This window comes from Serinus canaria, chromosome 1A (genome assembly GCF_022539315.1).
Source record: "Serinus canaria isolate serCan28SL12 chromosome 1A, serCan2020, whole genome shotgun sequence".
NCBI classification, from domain to species: domain Eukaryota; kingdom Metazoa; phylum Chordata; class Aves; order Passeriformes; family Fringillidae; genus Serinus; species Serinus canaria.
In genome coordinates this window covers 31,932,961-31,939,300 of record NC_066314.1, presented here as the reverse complement: position 1 = coordinate 31,939,300, position 6,340 = coordinate 31,932,961, and positions in this window count along the sequence as shown.

Genomic DNA, 6,340 nt, shown 5'->3' with positions numbered 1-6,340 from the left:
ACCAGCTACAGGGGTGTTGGACCAGATGACTTCCAGAGGTCCCTTACAACATCAGCTATTCTATGATTCTGTGAAACATACAGTGAAGGGAATCTGATCAGAAGACCCAATCACTATCTGTCTCTTCCTTTCCCTTCCCCCAGACCTTCTCAGCTGACTTGAAAGCACCTACAGGGAAAGAAAATCAGTCTCAAAATCCAAATCCATGGCAATTGGACACAACTCAGAAGCTGGCAAGTTCAGCCTGTGGAGCAGAATAAAAAAGCCCATCCTTAAATCCAGAGCCTGATGGGCAGTTTGCAAGCAGTCACACTGAGCTGGGGGACCAGCATCCCACCTGGCCAGTCAGGCCAGAGCAAGATAGAACCATCTAGCAAAAGTTTGTGGGGTTTTTTTGGGTTTTTTTTTTTTTTTTTTTTTTTTTTTTTTTTTTTTTTTTTCTGAGAGCTTATTGCTTTGGTTTGAAATTGTATTAGACTGGGAGGACTTTATATTGCTATCCTGAAGGAAACTGTGAAGAATAGATAGGAGATTATCAGTGCACTTCAGAGGCTGTCTTTTGTATTTGTCAAATACAAATACAATGTACGCTTTTAGTCCCTCCAACTCAAGCACTGCAGTGCCTAATGCTAAAGGCAGTCCTAGCTGTCCATTTGCCTTTCGTAGTGCCTGGGGAGAAGTGACTACCCAGGAAATCCAGTGTGCTGTGTGGGAGCTGCCTTGTGTGGGCCAGGAGACACGGCAATGGGAATGAGCCTGGGATCCCTCCTCAGCTCTCCAGTGTGGGTGTCTTGGAGAAAGCACACCTGCCATAGCCTGGGCAATTCACAGCCACATCTCTCAGTGCCCAAGAACATAACTAGAAGCACCAGACCCCAGGCAACACCCAGCCAGGGAAGCAGTCTCTGCCTCAGTCATTAGATTTGTGTGGCTGCTCAGACAGGATAATAAGATTCACTGAAGAACAAACAGGCAGGACCACAAGAGAGAAAATGAGAGCAAGTCTTACTCTGCAGCAAGACTGGTGAGGAATGAGGTGGGAGAGTCACATCTGCTTTGTAGATACAATGTGGAGATGAAGTAGAGCAGAGATTCTCTGATTAAAAATGTCTTCAGTGCTGAGGACTTTCAAGGTTTAACCTTGAAAGTAAGTGTCCTGTCTCATACCTCTAACTTTTTTGCAATAGCAGCAGCTAAAGGGAAACTTGAAGTCACAAATGAGCTCTATGTTATTTTGTAGAAGTAGAACCACAGGCTCTTTCCATCCAGGCTTGACTAAACTGGTCAGTTCCTGAAATAGGTCACAGAGAGAATCTGCACTAATTAGGAAAAGTTGGCAAAAACAATCATTGCAACTCAAAAATGTGTGTCAGATCCATTTTACTCGCATGGTTGATCTGGAGGTGATGTAATGAACAGGTTTTGTATCAAAGCAGTTCATACTGAAGAGGATGACTCAGTTCTGGGGGCCACAGGGAACAAGTTAAATCAGGTTCACTGTGCAGAGCAGCAGCTTTTGACGACTCCTCAAGAACATCAAGCAAGAACTGTAGCTGCACCTTCCCCAAAGGCCCCATAGCACATTGACATCTATCCATGCAGTTAAAATATTCCTTTTCTTCTTAGGCCCAGTTTTCTTTTTGATGAAATTAAGCTGCTACTTCCCTTGACAGAATTCAAGAGAGGACTTGAGTGCTGCTGAGTCAGATAATATACTGGCCTGGAAGTATTTGGGATGCAAAACAGAGTCCCAAGGCTTGTGACAAGCCTCTCCCAAGTTTGTATAAACTCAGGTAAGAAGCTGTGCTGTGCCTGTGGAGAATGAATTATATCATGCTGGAGAGCTATAAAACTGATGCATGAGCAGGCCAACATGGAATACATTACCCACTCTGGGCATTCAATATGAAGCTGTAGGAGGCTCCTGGACTCTCTTTTGGGGCCCAGACATCCAACATTAATCCCTGCAGTGCATAAGTTCAAGCTCATTGTGTAAATTTTAAATATTAAACCCTCTGTTTCCCCTTCTTCTTTCTCTGAGTATGTAGCTTCTGTTTTCTGGACATGTTTCACTGCAGGCCCAAACCACTCATGTACAAAAGCAGGAATGGAGAGGACCATCAAGCAGACAAGTGTGTATGCAGCAAGCTGGCCAATGGTTTAGTCCTCTTCTAGGGCAGGCCTATGTCCAGAATGGTATTTAGAGTTAGACTCTGTCTTTTCCTGCATTTTCATTACTTTGCTAATAAAACAAAGGAATGATTCCTTTATCTTTAGTGTTAAACAAGTATTTTACTTACCTTCTGCTAGAACAATGCCCTGGGTAAGTAATCATGCAAAGCAGGTACCAACATGGAAGGCGAATTTGAATTGGTCTTTATGTGTGTGTTTGAAACTGCTGAACTCATCTGATATAAAATTACTGACTTCAGAAGTCTGTAGGATTCTGTATCTTGGACAGTATCTGGATGACAGGAGAAGCTGTGTTTCTTTTTTTGACTTCCAGCATTATTTCACTATGTGAATCATTTCAGTATGCAAAGCTGTCATGAAAATTTGCAAGTCTAGGCTCACAGTCCTACTCACCCTATGTTTACTATGATGAAAAAAAAAATCATACCTTACTCACACATCAAAAAACTGATTACCTCAGGCAGACAGAATCTCAACCAGCTTGTTTTCCTTTATCTCTTTCAAAAAAACAGACATAGTGAAAAAATCCTCTGTCTCTTTTTTTTTAGGAGTTTCTATGTTAACTTATTTTGAGTCAACCCAGGAACTCGCTGAATGTGTGGCTACAACTTATCTGGAACTGGGAAGAAAGGGCTTGATGTTCCTATTTAGAAAGGATACAATAAGTCTATATCTAATGTTTAGAAAACATTTTATCTAGATGTTCCTCTCACCACCAGAAATCTTATTAACCTTTCTTAACATGGCAACTGAAATAATAATGTGAGTATTCTATTCTGAAAATGAACATTTCAGAGTTCCTGTATTGCACAACTCAAACTGGGGATGTTTGTTGTGGTAGATTTTGCCAAGGCAGTATGAAGCTAATGCCATTTACAGAAAGCTGGCTCTCAAAGGAGAGAAAATTAGGCTCTAGTGAGAGCAGCTCTCTACTTGTCAATATTCTGTATTCTTTTTGCTAAGAAAAGCACATATCTCCTCTTCAGCTCTGGCGTCAGTAGCTCATTCACTGAGATATTAAACCAGACAATAAATGGTATCACAACATCTGAGCCATTTTCAGCTTATTTTCAGAACAGATCACAGAAGCTGCTGTGCCTGTGTGAAGTGTCTTTGCTGGATCAGGGCCCTTGTTCCATTTAACTTCAGCTCAGTTACCTGAGACCTTGCTTCATTCTCAATCACTCTGTCCTGCCACAATACTAAAATGTTCATCTTGCTCTTCATAATTGTTCAAATATTTTCAAAGTCTTACTCTTACATACCAGCCAGAAAATATCTTTCCTTTCATATTAAATAAGACTAAGCAGTAAGCCCTTTTACTTCTTGTTTTTCAAGATGTATTCCTGGTGAGTAAAACAAAGTAAGAACAGGGACCTAGGTTCAGTTCTTCCCAGCAGCACACTGCCTCACTGGAGGTAAAGCTGTGTAGCTCCTGGGCCAGGAAAAGAAGGCAGGAGGTAGCTCCTGTAACTCTGATCCATCTCCCTTCCTTCCCCCTCACACCATCCTGTTGAGGAGCAGAGCCCAGGAGTGGTATTTCCATCACTCTTGGCTGTAGCATTCTGGCCCATGGAGAGAGAGTGCTCCACACCCACCCTACTGCAAATGTCACTCTACCCTTAAACCTTCCTGTCACACTGTGCCCCAAGAAATTACCCCAGCACCAAGCCTAAGTCAATCTGGCCATCCTTCTGTATTCCTGCATGTAGCTTGGGCCTGTCACACTGACACAAGATATTCACAGACCTCTCTTCCCTCAATTCAGCCAGGAACAGGACTCCTGCCTGTTTGGGAGCTGGAAGAGCAAAGGACTGGAGGCCAAGTGGTTGGATTCCAGCTGGGGACTTCAGGAAGCTCCATTGCCTGAGCAGCCATCTCATGGAAAGATTGAAGGAGGTGGTGATGGTAGTAGGCATGTCATGGAAACCCAGCTCAAAATGCTGCCTTGTCTGAAATTTTGCAGTGCCATGACAAGTGGCTTAGATGATGAAAATGGAAAGTTCTTGATTACTGAAGGTAATAAAAAATGTAAAAATACCAGAATCTGTAATTTTCTTCCTATTTTTTTAGTACTCAAAAAGAAGAAACTAGAGTTGACTTTAGTTTCTTTAGTTTCTTGAAGTTGTGCTGCTCAGACCCTTGGACTGAACCCAGCCAGGTGGGTGAAGCACTTAAATAAGAATCCACATTTTAAAAAGTCTATTCTGCATAATAGATAACAAAAAAAAAAAGAAATGTGATTAAGCATGGTTACTAACTTTAATGGAGAAGACAACACATATGCTTTAAAGAGGGAAATTATCAAGGTATAAAAAAATAATTTAAGAGAGGCAATTCCACCCATAGTCCTATGGCAAAGTTTTTAAAGCTTATTGCATGTTATATTCAGTCCACTGTACCCTGTAATGTTCTCAAGATGAAAGTTGTCTGATGATAAAAACATGAAGTAGATGAGGAATAAAGTCTTGCAATTCAATTTACAGAAAGAGAGAGCCATGACTGCTTCTGAGTTCTCGATATTTTTGGCTTTATGTACAGACACACAGCAAAGTCTCCAGTGTTCTTTTTCATAAGCCTGCTGAAAGGCTTCATGCACAAGTATTAACTGAACTTTTGGAAATGAATATTCATTATGTTTCTTGCTTGTCCATGATCCTTGGGGAGCTTGTAATGAAAGAGCATGTAGGAGCGAAAGGTAACTTTATTCTCTCTTTCTGCAAGAACTTCATAAATGGCTTCAAAGCTAGATAAAATGCTTTGTGCTCAGTCACTGATAAGTTTAGCACCACTGTGTTCAAAAGGATCCTTCTGAAAATTAGGCTTCAGCTCACAGAGGGGGCAAAAGTCTCATTCTCTGTGGGTGTCATTAATTATGGCAAACACACACAATAATCCCCCCTTTTGTTGATGACTCATACTTTGAGCATAAATAAGATAATTGCCCTCACAGTACTAGGTAAGAAGAAGAGACTGGGGTGCCTTAGCTAAAAGTTCATTAGGATATTGGTGTAGATTTTTAAAACTGAACATACAGTGATGTATATGCTTTATTCCAGCATCTTTTCATGTTTTAATAACTTCCTTCTGTAGTGTGAGGAATTAAAGAAAAAAAATCCCTTTGAGAAGAGGCTGCAGCATTAAACAAATAACAGTTCCCCTTCACTTTTCTCCTGTTCTTCCCTGCCCTCTGTGTATTTTCCCTTTTGCAGGGCATTTGCACCTCCACGGGCACTCATCTGCCATTTGACCTCTCCAGGTATGGGATAAGCCCAAGTCACCAGGCCTGTAAAGTCAGTTCAGTCCCTCTTCTGACTCTTTCTGGCCCACATCTGTCCCACCACACACCTCCCTTGTCCTCTTCATTCACTGCGTGCTACAAGGGACCATTCTCCCCCAGGAGGAAAGGAAGTGTGTTCCCCTTTGTAGGGGTAAATAAGGTTTCCTGCTGATTGCACTGAGTGGAATCCATCGCTGCAACAGCTGCCATTCCTGCCTCAACAGTGCAGGAGCCATGAGTAGGGCAACATGTCTGTGCTACTCTGCTGGCCTGGCTAGTCGGGTGCGCAGAGGCTCAGCCAGCTCTGCCAGGTACAAATCTGCAGAACCAGAGCATCCACCAACCCAGGGGTGTTGAACATCAGTGTTACTGAATTGTTGAATACCAGGGCCAGTGTCACTCTCTGCTGGGCTACCTTAGTTGCAGGGAAGGTCACAGCAGTCCCCTTTCTCTGGTCTATGGCACAGAGTGAGGCAGAGCAGGATATGGAGCAGGGAGTTTAGGCTAGCTGCAGGCTGACGCTCTGAGTTAAGGTGACAATGCAGGTGTACCCAAAGTGTCCTCCAGCTGGCTAGGAATTACAAGCATTGAGGCAGAGTGGCAAAGCCTTTGTTTATCAGAGGACAGAGCAGGGGGCACATGGCCTTCTGTCTTTACTGAGAAGTGATGGCACTAACCAGTTGTTTAATGCAAACTCCACATTTGAGAAACAGTTCAGAGGAAGCAACAAACCTATGAACACAAGGAGTAATGGAGATACTTTGTGGTATATACACAGCCCTTACCAGAGCACCTCTGGAACTTCTGAAGCTCTATAAATGGTGGTCCTTGCTGAGCCCTGGTGACAAGACACAAATTCTTCAATGC